This window comes from Aulonocara sp. 'chitande type north' Nkhata Bay, linkage group LG7, assembly GCF_057382095.1.
Source record: "Aulonocara sp. 'chitande type north' Nkhata Bay isolate Kocher_YH1m ecotype deep benthic linkage group LG7, A_spYH_male_GT1.1, whole genome shotgun sequence".
In the NCBI taxonomy this organism is placed as follows: Eukaryota; Metazoa; Chordata; class Actinopteri; order Cichliformes; family Cichlidae; genus Aulonocara; species Aulonocara sp. 'chitande type north' Nkhata Bay.
The window spans coordinates 17,705,971-17,723,136 of record NC_141350.1 but is presented as its reverse complement, the minus strand read 5'-3'; the positions used below and the strand labels follow the sequence as shown (position 1 = coordinate 17,723,136).

The 17,166-nt window shown below is 41.9% G+C and overlaps 1 protein-coding gene across 15 annotated transcripts in view; it reads right to left on the bottom strand.

Moving 5' to 3' along the window:
• LOC147324962 (neuronal cell adhesion molecule-like) overlaps positions 1 to 11,160 on the bottom strand; it is a 78,643-nt gene extending 67,483 nt beyond the window's left edge. For 12 of the 15 annotated variants that reach the window (XM_086299171.1, XM_086299181.1, XM_086299184.1 and 9 more), the window contains exon 1: positions 10,978 to 11,159. The gene's annotated coding sequence lies outside the window, so the exon portion shown is untranslated. Of the gene's footprint in view, positions 1 to 10,977 lie in introns of all 15 variants that reach the window. The other 3 variants (XM_086299172.1, XM_086299174.1, XM_086299187.1) reach the window with 2 other exon arrangements.
• Between the last annotated feature and the right edge of the window lie 6,006 nt (positions 11,161 to 17,166).

The window sequence follows — 17,166 nt, the reverse complement described above, 5'->3', positions numbered from 1 at the left end:
ACTTGCATTATATTATTCTTAGAAATTGACTTGCGACACACATACTTTGTGACACACACACACACAGCTTACACACAGACAGCATCAGGACCTGCGTAACAGGAAATGTGATTATATTTGCATATTGACGATGTAACCTATAAAAATAAACGAATACTGCAGTTCGGTGTGATTTGCTCTGAGCTTTTCACCCGTGCAGCACGTTAACCTACACAAGTGTCTCAGTGTTGTTTATTCACCTGACTGTTTGTTAACTGTAAATCTCTGACACCCAGAAATATGTTGTTTATCTAATTCAGAGTTGCGATGGGTGCTGTAGTTTATCCCGGCTACCATCAAATGAGAGGCAAGGTGTACTCTGGAAGGATGTGGCTGAAAACATGTCACGCAGCTAACACAGAAACAGATACGCAATCGCATTGCACGCAATAACCGATAATCTTAACCTCACTAACTGCATGTTTTTGGACCGCGGGAGGAAACCAGAATACTCAAAGAAAACTTCTGCTCCACCTAGAAAGGCCCTGGACAGATGGTGGATTTGGCCTTCTTGATGTGAGGTAACAGGGCTAACCACCACAGCAGTTAATTTTTTTTTTCATTATTTCCTATTAGAATATTCTACCCAATGTATAGGGTAATAACTGTTTCATAAAAACTAAATAACCTGCATGTGAAGGGAGCGAGGATGTCGATGAAAGCTGGAAAAAACATTGAATGGATGCTGTTATTCCCGAGGTCAGGAGTGAAACTTCAAACTCCAGCTTCTCACCTGATTTTTTAAAGAAAATGTAATATATCACAAGATATTTATATACAATGACGTACACATCCACGTAGCCCACAGCAACAAATTCACCTCCCCTATTACCATATCAAGCACATGCCTCAGATCCTGCTAATTTTAGCATTACAACACAGATATGTTGAAGTTGCTCCGGTTTGAATTAATCGAGCCCCAGAGGAGAATGAAGGAGGTTAAGCACGCAATTGTCCAATGTTATGCTAAAGAGTCACTTTTATACAATTTTACCATGTCTGGTGTGAAAAAAGAAGTGGCATGTCAATCAAACTGAAGTGCTATGACAAGCTGTCCTGGGTGGCCACCTATTCCATTATCCTTTAACTCCGCACACAATATGAGTCACGTGGGTAAAAATGGATGGTTTCACAAAGACACTACGGTTAAAAATTGAACCTGTGCCGTAGATAGCATCAGATCAGTATTAGCTTGTATTCAACACTCTTCTTTTCATTCTTTAAACCAGCCATTTGGAAGGAATTAATTCAACAAGGCTGTCAAGGACAAGGCTCTGCCACTTCTGCCAGCGCTTTGCTTCCACTCAAAATTCATATCCAAAGTCCCATTTCAGCTGAATCACAGCTCAGATAAACAGGCTGAGTGAAACTAATTCAGAGGCTTTTGTTTTGGGGCCAAAAGAGCATTTTTAGCTTTCAGTCTGGCTGCATTTTGATGCGAGACTGAGGGGAGAAAAAAACCCCAATCACAATCAACTCCCGCGAGAAGGCGGGAAGAGATCACAAGCTCTTGCAGCCTTTTAATTTTGTGGCTATGAGTACAAGAAGGAAAATGTAATGATAGTGGAATACCAAGAGCTGTACTCGCATACATAAAGTGATACCTTGATGATAGACGGGAAAAGGACAAATCCTTAGACCTCCAGCAGGTGCACTGTCTCCAGGATCAAAAGAAGAGAGCCATATTTTAGCTGCATCCTGGTGAGATGGAGACCATGTCCTGGTCACTTGCACATCCGTGTCTTTTACCCCATCTTGACCCCCTCACTGTCCTCCACTCTTTCCCCCTTCATGCCCATTTCCTTTAGGGGAACAACTGGTCAATAGCGGTCTCCCGTTGTGAGTTATCTTCCGAACAAAAAAGCTGTTTCGAGCACTGTGGTGACCACAACAAACATGGACTTTTTGCTCAGTGGAAAATCTACATCCAACCCACATCTTAAAGTTGGGACAAAAGAGAAGATACTTTGGTGGGTTTTATTTGTCTCTGAAAAAGACAGATTTGAGTAGGAGGGGGTAGGGGGTGGGGGTGGGGGGTTAAAAGCTCTTTCAAAGCATGTTTTCTGTTCTCTAATCTGTCTGTCGTTTCCACCCATACAGACACACTTCCAATTTGACTTCAAAGCTCAGGGGATTGTGAACGATACGGATGAAACTCTGCATGAAATCAGTTTTTTTTCTATCATTATCTCTTCGAAACACACTGTAGCTATTTGCACTGTGTCCTGCTGTGGCTTTGAATGTTAACACAAACTCGACTTTGGTAAATCTCGCACTGCGATTTTTGATTTTAACTTAATTTACACCATATATTTTTTACGTGACTCAGCTATCCACGCAGTTGAGTGGGTGAGTAGATTCGGTTTGTATGGATTTCATTGCCAACACCCCCCTCTAGGCTTCCCCGGCTTCAGATTATGGGAGTAGAGTTATCACAATCTCCCAGGACCAGGTTTTGGGTGCAGGGCCAGGGTAATCCTACGGAGTTTGACTTAGGTGCCTGAAGCTTAATTAGATTTTTTTTCACTGCAGATGACTGTGGAGAATCCAATCAAGTTGACCTCCATGTAGTTGCCCTATTGTGGACGGATTAAGCGCTACATCAGCGAACAACGCCTGATTTTAAAAGGCAGCAGTGGAAGAAGAAAATCTAAATTCATAAAATCTGCAAGCATATAATGAACGCTACTGGGCTGTACCACTGGGTATCATTGTATAAACTTGTAAGCTCTTGAGATACACGCAAACCTAACCCAGACATTTCTGGGATATCATTAATGGTCTCATCTAATGTGTGAATACTGACAAACAAAAGTAAAGGTTACCAAATGGAGAAACGAAATCTATGAAAAGTCATATAGAAAAGACTTAAAAAGGAAATGAAATAAACAAAGAAAAAAAACAGAGGCAGAAACCAAGCCAGAGTGGTGGAGATCCGTGCATAATCTGCTCTCAGGGCACGACTGCTCCTTTTTATTTTTAAACCCCATACCTACAATCACGGATTATAAAACAGGTCTAAAGCAGTCTAAGCACTGTGCATATCATGATCTCAGGCACAGGCTTTGGAAACCTACAGTTTTAATCATGATCCTTCAATCGGGGAAAACTGAGATTTTAACTCAGATAGCAGCTTGACTGATTGTGTAAAAGCCTCAGATGTGCACAGCTTATGTAAAAAATAAATGTATAGAGAAATCTAGGAATACTTCAGAATGATCCGACCCTCACCTCCCTCTGAGTACATTAACAATTTAATCCATTATTCCAAACCAAACACATTTCATGAAAGCAGCAGAGAACATCTAAAGAATGCCCTTTGCCTTATGCATTCCCTTAAATGTCAACTACAATCAAGATATTGACAGCAGAACTGTGAGCTATATGAAATCCACCTCAGAGTGAAAGTGTGCTATTTTTCTCTTGTATCTGTGGAGGCGTGCTCCCTGTCATGCAGTAAGCCCTTTGAGTAACATGTCCACTGTGGCTCCACTCATTGAGAGATGTGGTCATTGTGCCTTGAGCCCCTGAGAGGCCCAAAAACCAGCCAACCTTGAAGACCCGAACATTAGGTCTGCCTCAAACCAGAATCTTTTCAGCTTGTACCGGCACAATGCCGACTAACACCAACACCAGGACTGCCATTCAATGCCAAGGTCCAAATATAGTGTGAAAATGTAAAGAAAATAGTAAACAAAGATTATTATTGAGACTTTTTCTTTCTTTGAGAGTCTGCATTAGGTTTTTAACACCACAGGGCTCTGGCTGTCAACAATGGCACATTGACAAAGCCTCATTGATATTTCCACATGGAGAACTGAAAAAAGCCTAGTGTTCGCCCAGACGGCTCTTAGTCACACTAGACACTTGATTGGGTTATCAGGCCAGCCAGCCACAGCGGAGATCCTGATAAATGAAGTTGCCATGCCCATTCTCCCTTCCTCACAGATGGGCCGAACTAGCCCACAGAAAGGAATGATCTTACTGACAATTACATTCCTCCAGTTCCTGAAGATGCACAGCGCTGAGAATCCAGCACAGGACTGAACACACAGAGATTATACTGATTGCTATTCCATTGCTCACGTTTGATTCTAAATTGCTCTGGCATAATACCCTCGAACACCAGAGAGGATGACCTTGGGTTTTAGTTAATAAATCAAATTCACAGGCTTCCCATAGTTGAAAAAATTGTGCTTTTGATATAACAGGAATTTTAAAATGCTTGAATCTACTTGAATATACTGAGTAATAGCAGCTTGAGATTTAATTTGAATTTAAACTGATTTAAAAATTTTCAGTGCAGAGGAAATATTTCCAGGCTCCTTCTTCCTGCACTTGGGTCCATCAGGGGACACAAGTGCTGCTATTCACCATCATATTCTAGTCCAAGATTAAATGATGATTTTCTGTATTGATGGTGTTAACATTTTTAGAGTAAAGGGGCAGAAATACATACTGCATTCGGCACATTTTAACATTCGAGGTTCTGCATAAAACAAATATTTGACGTTTTTATGTGATCATATTGTGTCATGGGATCAGCTGACAAATTTCCAAACTAAATTTTATAAAAACTTAACAAAGTCAACTTCCCAGAGATTATTGCACATCACAGTGGGACTGTGACCGGTGTGGAAAAGCAGAATCAGCTGCAGCTGCAATGCAGAGTGAGTAACAGTAATGGCAAACATGCATGATGCTCGTTATTGTTTCAGATAATGGATGGCCCATTTGAACCTCTGTTAACATGTGGTCCGCGGATCGCTCTGCCGATTGGTTTAAAGGCAGGAAAAGGGATTTGATGTGGCAGCATCACTAAATTTGATGAGTCTAATGGTTTTCTGACCTCAATCTTCCCTAATCATTCTGAAGCCTGGACAAAGATTATCTGGTTATAGATTATGTTTTTTACACTACATGTGGACAAAAAAAATAGCAGCTGAAGTCAACACTGTGTGCTTTTGATATCTCTGTGAATGTGCACATTTATCTGCTCTACAAAGGAGGAATCAGAGATCCTCCCTTTGATTTGTTTGCCATCCTATTCCTCTGTCTCCCCGAGAACTGCTTTTTTTCCCAGGATTCCTGTGGTTGTATTTGGGAGGTTTAAGGGATGAAAAAGAGGGGAAGAAAAGCTCATTGGTCTCAGCACTGCAGAAACGGCATCCAGAGCCAAACTGTCATCCCACTTGGATTAAGGGCCCTTCAGTGGTGGCTGCTGAGCTTCTAACATGGTATCTTACCCTCAGCCAGGGTGTGGGAGGGGGTAGAGGGGTGGAGCAGAGGGTAAGGGCATTAGAGCGCCTGGCCTAAATAAGACCTCGAGGTCAGCAAGTCCTGAACCATGGCAAAGCCACTTTGTGTTTCCATGTCAACTTTATTCATGAGCTGACAGCGAAGTGTCTCCTTCTTTTCCTGTTGATTCGCTGTTGCATCATGCGCTGGGGCAACAAAGATAATCTAAGCCTTTGCTCCGCTTATCTCTGCAGACCCCCACTTCTGCAAGTTTTGTTGGATGTGGTGTTCAACAAGAGACTAGTAAGGCTGTGGAGGCTTGGGGATTGCGTTGGATTTTTGGCACGGTACAGGCCAATTTTATAAGCAGAGAAAGAGCTGTGGTGATGTATTTTCTGAGCTATTAGTCTACACAAGTGGGCTGCATCGCAGTGCCAACAAAGAGTGGGATGTGCAATGCGGTTTTGTTTTTTTTCTCCTTAAGCTCTATGCAAATAGGAAGAAGATGGAAGCTTGAGAATGGAGCAGAAAAGCTTTCAAGTGCACACTGTTCCTGTATTCCCTGCAATTTTGGCCAGCCTGCACCCTGCCAGTGGAGCAATGCCCACCTCCTGTTGTTTTCAGGACAGGAAAGGGAAGCACCGGTTGTTGTTATGTGCTGCCACTCGGCCACCAGCTACCTCTCCAACATCTGCTGCCCATCCAAAGTTGGCCAGAGCTTCAACAGGCCCGAGGCTGTCGCTCCAGCAAGGACTGCCTCTCCAGCCCTCTTCAGCTGTTCAAAGAGAGGCTCCAACACCACAGTTTCTATTGTGGATCTCCTTCAGGATAACCCCTGCATCACCCCTCCCCAGCATTATCACCACCCCCACCCACCCACACACATACTGCAAGGCAAGAGGCAATAAAAGCCTCCCTGCCAGTAGAGAAAGAGAAAACAGACCCCCTTTGTTCCCCCCTGCCCATTCTCAGCGTCCATGGAGGTACATGATCCACCCCTCCTCCCTCCCCTTTGGAACCCCAAAAGCTTGAAAACACTCCCACTTCTTCCTTTTCCTCCCTCCTCCTCCCCTAGCCAGTAGCAACGAAGCAGCGCATCTGATGAGATCTCAGAAAATGCACTCCTGGAGCAAACATCGAGTTGAATTTCCATTTGTTCCCATTGGATCTCTAAATTCGAGGTTGAGTGGTTCAGATCACCTAGTTAACAAGGAGGTCTAAAGGGGACAGAGAGAGAGCATAAAACCTGCAACATTACGTTCCATTATCTCAATGTCCCATTTCAAAAGGGTCTATTGCTGTCACCCCCCTGGCACTTACTTAGGACGGAAAAGAACATCCTTAAATGCTTTGTACTTACTAAAGGGGGTTGATAACCTGACATGAGTAATATTAGGGTTCCCTTGGCAACCTTGAGTGACTGGGCTTGATGACCGTCATGGTGTGAAGCTCCAACGTAATGATTTGGTCACAGGGGGCCATCCAAGGAGGTCTTCACTGACCTCCATCCATCCAACATCTGTCCAACTACCTGCTGTCCAAAATCTATAGCCGAATTTAACAGTAAATCAACTGAGCACAGCATCTCTGATCAGCAGGGCTTCCGAGTCGGGGCTATGACTAACAGCTTTTCCATCACTTAAAGTAACAATAATGCCTCTTTTTTGTTGTTTCCAGAGCTTAATCCAACATAATTATTAACATACAGCTCACTTTTTTTTTATCCAAACCATAGCCAATGGTATTTAGTTTATTTCAAAAGATGACTAAATAATAATTCCTCACATTTGAAAAGCTTGAATTTACTCAAAAACAAACACGCTTAAAGGATGCTCATTGTTTTCTGTCATATACTGTTGCAAAAGCAGATGGCCAGTATGTGCCAAGTAATCCCTACTTGCCAAAAGCTCAGGCTTTAGACTGCTCTGTTTCAGATATTAGTGTGAGAAAACCTTAACACGTGCGAAGCTTGAATCAAAGCATTTTTATAATTTTACTTTTATTAAAATTATTAGAAACATGTCCAAACAGCTGATGATGAATTTTCTGTCTGTGCACCAATCGATCAAATCATCAGACCCTTGTGTCAGCTATTTAATGTGCTGTTACAAGCAATGAAAGGAATCAACTACTGGTTCCAGTTAAAACCCGGAACCAATCCATTATGAGTTAAATGCGTGAAAGCTTTTGCACACCAAAGTCACATCCAAGTCTGTTTTTGTACAGTAATTAGAGTCAGGTCCAGGTATTTGAATTGATGATACAAACCTGTGCAAGCTTACTTTTTTTCCTCACATGTAAATCCAATCAGTAAACAACATGGGGATCAATAAAAACAAATCTGACCTATAGGAAAACTCAGCAGTGGCACTGGTGTTAATAAATTCTTGTCAATATCCATAACAGCAAGAAGTAAAAGGAGAAGCCGAAACCAAGACATCTATCTAATCGAGGTTCACTTTGTACTTTTTACTTACTTTGTTTACCCATTTTTCTTAGTCATCTGTTGCCATTTACTCCCGATAATAAAATACAAGTCTACGGTGTAAACACCAACAGTTGCAGCTGTGTGGAGGGATTTACAGGAATGTGTCAATTCCCATTAGAGCTGCTGCTTAACTGACTGTGAAACTCTAATTGTACCCACCAGCTTGCAACCAAGCAGGCCCGACTCACAGAGAGAGACAGAGAGAGAAGGAAAGTAAAACATGGGCACATGTAATGAACATGTATGAATGCCTTTCTTTGCTTCTGCATACGCTTGTCCAAATTACAAACAGTGAAAGTGATCAGGCAGCTGTGAAGCAGGCAGAGCACCGTTCCCTCTGTGGTGTGATAATGAGGCACTCATCAGTCCCAAAATGAGACGAACATGCCTATGACAAGGAGGTCCAAATGATGTCAGTGTGCTGCGCTGCTGTGCGTGATAGCTCCACTGGGATGAAACATCCAGACCGCAGTGACACTAATGGGTAGGCATGGGCCTCCATCATTCCCCAGGGAATTTAGCCTCATCACAGCCGAGCAGCACGGCGTTTCTATTCACAATGGCTGCTGGATCCTCTTCACTCGGGACACGAGAACACGTGTTGCCAGAACTCACTCAATCATTCAGTCAATCAGCTGGAGTGACTTATGATGGTAAATTATTGATTAGTGCATGTGCACTTTTGCATGAAAAAGAAATTATTGCAGGGGGTATTTATGGTTGGTTTCAGCGCATCAGTCATAATTTCTACAGGAACTGGAATCAATATCAAGATATTCGCTGAGATCTGGATATATATATATATATATATATACATAATGTGTGTGTGTGTGTGTGTGTGTGTGTGTGTAGCATGTGCAGATACCAGATTTTAGGTAAAAACTGAAATAGATGAATTGCCAATTAATTTATTATTGTATTCCTCAATTAATCAGTGAATTCTTTTTTTTTTAAACAAATGTCAAAGAAACTTGAGATGTTTTCTTGTTCCTTTATGTTTTCAGCGCTCAGACCGAGGTCTAAAATATCTTCTGTTCACCATCATATAGCATAAAATATTTCATTTGAGAAACTGCACCCAGAAAACTGTTGCTAACGTTGTAAGATCTAAAGTTGCTAAGCATGCCAGATTTGTATCAAATATCAACTCACTGATGGATTACTGAATCATTTACTCCTGGTTCTAATGCCTAGGTTGGCCTTAATTGTTGTAATGCCTTCATATTCCCATTTCCAGATTTTAGCACTTAGTTAATTCAGAACATAGAAACTATGAAATGTCACATAAATGATTGTCAAGACTTAGAAAAAAGAGACACTTGTGATTAACCAGAAGCGATCTTTACACTGACAGGTCCCTCTTACTAAACGTCTACTGAGACTAGCCATCTCCCACCCTGACTTCAGCTTCACTTTGCCGGAATCGTGTTATTGTTTCATCTCGGAATATGTGCTGCTTCCCTAAACAAGCATTACTCTGACATGACTCAAATGTACCCTTGATGAAATGGCAGTCTCTCAGGTTCAGACCAGTTCCTGAAAGAAATTATGTCATCATTACAACAAGTGACACAGAACAAATCTTCCTTTCTATGAGGCACTTTGTTCTGGCCTGTGAATGTCCACGGACAGCTGCTTAGAGAAGGCGCGTTGATCACTTCTCACAGAATAGCCTGCGTTTTTCTGCAGCCCACAGAGAGAAATTGGTGGCATTTTCCCTCCAACACCCAAGCTTTTCCCATAGCCCCCGGAGCAAAGTTGCCCGTCGCTGGTTTTAGGTCAGCGTGCAGTGTGACTGACTGGTGCTCTCACAATAACTCTGGCCAACGTGTGTCATGATAATCCCTTAGTTATGCAAATCTCCCCGTCTAGAGTCATTTGTGATGAGTTTGAAAGTAAAGAAGGCAGCACAATGTAGGTCGCTATCTTGTCCCGATTTCTCCACATTTGTCAAATGAGGCTGAAATGTTATGTTAGCAGCACTCCAGTAGCTGTGGATTAAAGCCTCTCTGAGCTCAAACTACAACCTGATCAAGAGACTACCACAAAGCACACAAACTGTCTGGGACGTACATTTTTGCCGCCAGTTTTACAAATTAATGTAAACTAGACATAAGGCAAGGATAGAGGGATATTGTTATCGTCTTAACCAGATTAACTATAGTCTGCTTGGAGTGAATAAACATTACTAGAAAGTGTGTCAGGCTTTTCAGAGCAGTAAGCGCAAGGCAAGAGCTTCAGACAATAACACAGGGGTCATTAGCATTGCATTAATTTGGCCAACTGAGCAGGCAGCGAAAGTGTGCAGTCAAGGCATGTGTGTCTGGGTGTATGTATGAGTGAGAGTGTCTGGGGATGAGCAGAGGAGGGGATGAGGAGGAGGAGGGGTGTTGTTGCATGATGGTGAGTTCCCCCTTTACTGAAGCTTTGACCAAGGGGCAGACAGACGGGGGAGGAGGAGGTGGAGTGGGAAGACAGGATTGTGTGAAAATATGTTTGGGGTTTTTTCCAGCAAATGAATTGTTTTGACTGGTGGAAAAATGGTGTGAGATGAATTCTGTGAAATCTCAGGGGGGGCCCTATCATAATCAGATTCAGTCCCATGAAGGGAAATTAGACTCAGCAAAGTGACTGGTCAGTCAAAACAACACAGAGTTGTGACATAAATATGAGGGGAATCAAACATGTGGGAAGCAAATCAGCTTATGAGGGATTGTGCGTGTATCCAGACAGCGATTTCATCAACACAGGACAATAAAAAGCAGCTGTCAAGTACAGTAGAGCTGTCTATCTATCTGTGGGAATATCCACTGTATCTACACCATGTGATATGTGATGATCGAAGCAAAAAAGATCAAGTCCAAAGACAATATTCGCAAATAAGTGCCAATGATTTGTTTTTTGTGTTTTTCCCCTCAGCATCTTTAACGCGTCACGGTACGTGTCAACCCTTTGATTTGACAGTCGTTCACCGGAATATGTCCCACACCTTTTCGCTCTCTCCGACGATCACCTAACACGTAAAATATCACCCAGAACAGCGCGGCGTGTTATTTAAAATAAACCACTCCTGCACACTCCCACCCCCCGAGAAGGAGCTAAAAGAGGGGCAGTTTTTCTATCGGCATCCTTCCAACGTGCCACAAAACTCCTGTCAGTGAACTGTAAGCCACACGACACGTGCTTATTATGAATGGTCTAATTTAGCTCACCTTACCTCCTCCCTGGGCGGTGAGAAACACAAAACACCGCGGGTGTCTTCAGCCTCCCGCGACAGAGCGAAGCCGTGAGCTGCGGTTATTCACGTGGAGTCCCCGCTCAGAGCGCCGAACCTCTTGCACTTGCCTCCGATGCCTCTCTCAGCCACCGGTCCCCTCCTCTCTCTCTCCCACCAGTTCACCGACATACAAACACACACACAGGCGGGGGCGCGCAGCAGCACCCGGAGGCGTGCGCACGCCCATTGCGCGCACTGCAGCGCCGCTGCTGATGTATGGTGGCCTAAAGGCAGTGAACCATTCCAGAAAACTGTCATACAAATACATACAATAGTGCTTTACCCCCCCCCCCTGAAGCCTCAAAATCACAGATGGACAACATCTGGACAAGCTTCTTTTTTTAAGTTTTTCTTTTAATATAAAAAAAGCCAGACTGTATATTTTAAAGGCCAAACGATGATCCTTTTTATTATTATCTAACAGCGGGGAGTGGCTTTTTCATTTTTCTCGCTGTTTGCTTTAAAAAGGCGCCAAGTACAAGAAAAGCTCAACACTGAAATACGTACATTTTTTCCATTAATCGGGCTGAAAAAAAATAAAAGATTACGTTTAAATAAATTAAAAAAAAAACTAAAGTCTGATTCACATATTAGTCAAATATAAGTGCTTTCACCTTTCAGGGAATTCCAGCTGTTCTGGAAACTAATTGCTTAAAGACAGTTGCATGTTCTGAAGCATGACAGTTTTTCCTGCAGGCAGGTTTGCGCTCATAACCATATAGCAGCAGCCCGTGGGATCAACTGAGACCTTTGCCGGATGAGGTCATGTGACGTTAAAAGGCACACTTTTATCTCAGACTGCTCTCTTCTATCACTGCACATTACACACATGCATTATCCGAGGCTTAGCAATGGTATCCATCTGCAGCCGTGGAATCACACAAAGAGTAAGTGACGTAGTTTTTACGCGGATAAGCCCGGTTTTGGCAAAGAGACAGTTTGTGGTCTGCCATGCAGGAGCCGGTTGACCGAGATTAGCTAAAATTAGGTTGTGGCATAAGATGAAAACGGGTTTATAACGTATATGTGAAATCACCTGAGGGAAAAACCTCCAATTATGATCGTAAAAAGCTTAAAGAGCTACAGAATCACCTTTAAGCTTGAAAAGCGCAAGTCCCTCACCGCAGTACACTATTTTCCAACTTAGCCAGCATCCCCTCTTTAGTTATATGCGAAGAGTTTCTTTGATTTGCTTATATAGTGTTAGAAAAAGACAGAAAACTGAGGCGTGATTCCCCAGTGGGAAACGCTCCAATATCCTCCCCGTCATCATCTTAAGGGGGCCAGGGAATTCTCACCAACATTTGCCTCCCCACACGGGGAAAATACTGTAATTGTCATTGCCTCTTATTTAAAACTGCCTCCAGACATGTCTGCATACGTCTTGAATCTCATTAAAATATTCTCTTAATTTCCCCCATGCACATTATCTGTGAAATACTCAAAGGGATTTTCACAAGTTCAAGGATACAGCACCACAGAGGCAGAGTATATAACACTGAAAGTTGCAAAGTGAACGCCGTCAAGGCTTTGTGTTGAAAAGCAAAACCCATTAGAGGAGACGCTGTGTCTGCCTCACTGGCATCGCCAATTACGGTGCCTTTTACTACAGTGGATCCTTGAAGTCCTCTGCTCACTCAGATGCAAAACTTTACGGCACAGATACTGTGCGGGAGAGAAAGTCATCTCTCTCCGTGTTTACGCCACTATTATTCTTTATTCTGTACAGAACAAACCGTGCACGGCACCAACAAGCCAACCATGAAACGATGTTGTCCACATCAGAGGTAATTATTAACTCACACAGCTTGAACACAGGTCAGCAGCCCAAATCCTATAGGAAAACACAGCAGTTTAAAAAACAGCATCAGACATCAGATGCTCCATTTTTTCCAAAGTTTTCGAACTTATTCACAATTTGTAAGTGTAGTCAGTGCCAGTGCTTCAAATAGGGTGTGACTGAATGCAGTGCAGTGGCATTTGTTTGCACTGGTTTGGTTGTTCTCAGGTTAAAGCTGGGATATTAATATATTATGTGATTGGTCCTTATCTGGGAATGAACGGGGAAATTTATATGATTTGTTATTGCTGAAATAAATGTTACTTATTCATTTATTTCCACTGGATATTTTTATTTTAAATTTCAAGTAAGTTGTTGACCATCATATAAAGAGCCGATGAACCCCTAACACTGTTCCTCTGCTCGGTGTATTGGCTGTGCATCACTCTATCAGTTGCTTTTTTTCCCTTTCAAAACATTGCTATCATGTTTTTGCAATTGAGCAGCTTAAATCTTATCTTAACATCATTCGTCAGCTCCAAAACTAATTAAGTACTAATGAGCTGGGTTTATTAGCTACAGATAAATGTGAGGTGTAATTGAGCAGCAGCCACTTGGAGGATAAACTGTTGATACATGAAAGCAAAGATGAGAGAAGGCAGTATCTGTCGAAATCTCCTCAGGATCCATTTCGGGTATAGACCAAAGAAACATATTCATATTTACAGTCTGGAGGTTTGGCCAAAGGTGCAAAAGAAATCAAATTACTGATGTAATTAGAGCTGCGGGACAAGTTCACGAGTCAGAGCTGTTTACATCAGGGGAGGATGCATTTCCTCTCTGTCTGCTGTGTAATTACATTACATGACTTCTCTGTATTGAGAGGGAGCAGCCTTTAAAGCCTGTCTAACCATGTTAATACACGGGGGCAAAAACCTGATGGGAATTCACAAATACAACATAGGGACAACCTGTGGATGTTAGTCTTCATGTGACTTCATGGCCATTCAATATGGTGTTCTGGATTTCCCATTAGAAAGCTACCTTTGCTCATTTATCACTATGCTCCTTGTAAAATTAGTAAAATAAGTTGCTGCTGAAATAAAAGAAAAATAATTCTCTTTGTTGTGGTGACTCATTTCAGCCACAGGAATGGGTTTTTTAAACTATCTTAAAGGCTAAAGAGGACTTAAAATGGTTTTTAAAAAATCCCTAATAATAATAACAATCATAAAATTAAACGTAAACTTAAAATTCTTATTCTGGGCGTTTAATCCTTATTTATGTTTTACTGTGCCTACGTGCAGCTCTGCTCATCCTTTTTTATCCTTTTTCCTGTTTAAGGCCACCTTCTTTACTTCCCCTCTCATTGATATCACACAAAGAGCCAAGAGTACAAAAAACCCTGAGTTTCAGAAACTGAGTTTTGAGCAGCCTAAGCTTCTTCTTTTTTTTTTTCTTTCTTTTTACAGAAATGACTTGTGCATACACTGATCTTATTATCTGAAACTTATTATCTGAAGCATCCACCACTTTAACAGTATACAGTTATGGTCAGTAGTTTTCATACACTCATGGGAATCATGGCATGAATGTCATGGTAAAAGGCTTTTAATGATTTCTTTAAACTGTTTAAATTGTTATTTTTTTTTCAGGATAGGATACCACATCCTTAATTACATATTTAATGACCTTTAAAAAGAAGAATTGGGTGCACAAATTTGAATTTATTCTCGATATTCCCTAATCCACTCAGGGTCAAAGGTAAACACACACACACACACACACACACACACACACACACACACACACACACACACACACACACACACACACACCGATATTTGGTTAAATGTCCCTTAGCAGGTTGCACCTTGACAGAAGACTTTTGGTTGCCATCAATAAGCTTCTGGCATAATTCTGGTTGCATACTTGAGCACTCTTCTGGGCAGAATTGGCTGAGTGTATTTAAAGTGTTTGGTTTTCTGATAAAGATCTGGCTTTTAAGCACATCTACATAATGTCAACAGGGCTGAGGTCAGACTGTTGGGAAGGCAATCCCAGCAGCTTAATGCTAGCCTGCTTTATCCGTTTCCAAACCAGTTCGGAATGTGTGTTTGGTATCATTGTGCTACTGGAACACCCAGTTGGGTTCAAGTTTCAACCATGTAGCTGATTCGAGGTGAAGTGATCTTGTCAAGTTAAGACAATGTAGAACCTTCAGCAACACTTATTAATAAGTCTGTATATATACACGTCTGGCCTGTGTGGAATACACTCAAATTGTTCTCCCAATTCCCAAAGCTTGTGATGAGTGTATGTAAACGTCTGAGCATAACTGTATATGGCAGACAATAGTAAAAGCATAAGTAGTCAATTTTTACCAGATTCAGTACTTTAATAAAAACAACTAGAGTATAAAAGGCATGCTTAGCTTTAACGTACCTTCAAGTATCTTGGTGTCCACATCTCCTCAGACCTGACATGGGCTGCCCACATTCAGGTCCAGACCAAAAAGGCTAGGCAGCGCCTGTATCACCTACGACAACTGAGGAAGTTCAGGGTCTCTCCAAAGATCCTCAGGATTTTCTATACAGGCGCTGTGGAGAGCATCCTCACACAGAACATGACATCGCGGTTTGGGAACAGCTGTGTGAAGGACCAAAAAGCTCTCCAGAGAGTGATCCGTACAGCAGAACGCTGCTGCAGGATTGCTCTCCCCCCGCTTCAGGACACCTACACCAGGAGATGCCGGACTAGAGCAGCGCAGATACTGAAGGACCCGTCCCATCCTGGCAACAAACTGTTCCAACTTCTGCAATCTGGTAGAAGGTTCCGCATCTTCCGGGCAAGGACAGAGAGACTCAAGAGGAGCTTCTATCCCCAAGCCATCCGTGCCCTAAACACACACACCCGCCCTCTCACATCATCTATAATTGACTGAGTCAGGACTCTTCCAGACACTAAACCAAGGCACAATGTACATTTCAATTCCTTTAATTTTAAATATGTTTATATTGTCTATCCTGTTTTGCACATGTCGAGGAGCGTGTCAGGCTACATTTCACTGTGTGTTATACTTGTATAACTATGCATGTGACAAATAAAGAACCTTGAACCTTGAACGATGGGTTGCTGTATGAGCTCTATACCAGACTTGATGTGAAAAGACCTGCCTTGTGAATTTACACCCCCCAAAAAATACCCCAAAACAAAAACAAATCTACTGCTTTTGCCTTTCAGGAATTTAGATGCACTCTAAACTTCTAGAATGGGATTTACTTGTACGAGTCTTCTTGTTTACATACTAGACGTAACACAAAATCCTTGCTTTCGGTAGAATCTGCATAAGGCGAAAGTAAACAAAACATCAGCAGCTGGTATAGGTGGAATAAGCAGCAAAAGGCTGTTTTTGTACACAGGAAAGAACTCGTGCCTTTTCCTCAGACTCAGATACTGCAGAATAGCTCGCTCCCAACACTACAAGCAAAAGGCTGAAATTACTTTAACTATTTAATCCAGGAAGCCAGAGATGATTTACATAGTGATTTTCATGATTGTCTCATTTCTACTTGCAGTGAAAAATGTTTATGAAACTGTTTTTATGCTATATTCATTCAGCGCCACCATATTGCTTTTATTTGCTCTGCCCTTTTGCTAAATTCTAGATAAAACAACATATTTGAATGACCTATAAGGTGTACCATTTCAGACTACCAGTGACGCTGTTTGTTGTGTCCTCTACTGTCTTTGGCCACGGATATGTTTTCATGCGTGTAAGCAGTTGGTGGAGAGCTGTGTCAGAGCACTGTGTTTATGCTGCAGGGAAATGCCATCCATCACTAGCCAGAGCTTTTACCCAGGTGCCTGAGCACAGCCTTGTACAGTCATCTCGTCTCACCTTCTTCTCTGTTATGACAGGCAGCTCAGGGAAAGGCCTTCAAATTATATTCCCATGGAAAATACACCCCTATTTTTTAAAAAACAACAACATATATTTGAGAGAAAAAAGCGCACACTCACACTGACCACACGTATATCTCTCCTCGCACTGCTGCTCAGAAGTTTGGGGTCACATAGAAATGTCCTCATTCTTGAAATGAAAGTGTGTTTGTTTTACCATGAAAGAACATTAAATTGCATTGAATTAAATGGTTAGTTCACAAAGCCAAGATGTTTTTCCTAATTCAAGTTTATCATGCTAAAATACTAGTGGATCATTAAAAAAAAAAAAAAATCCAGTTATACTGGAACAACTGCAAACTCTTGGCTGAGCATCAGTATTTCTAAGTTATGACTGTAATCTTGAAATGCCAAAACACAAAAAGACTTTGTGTTTGAAAG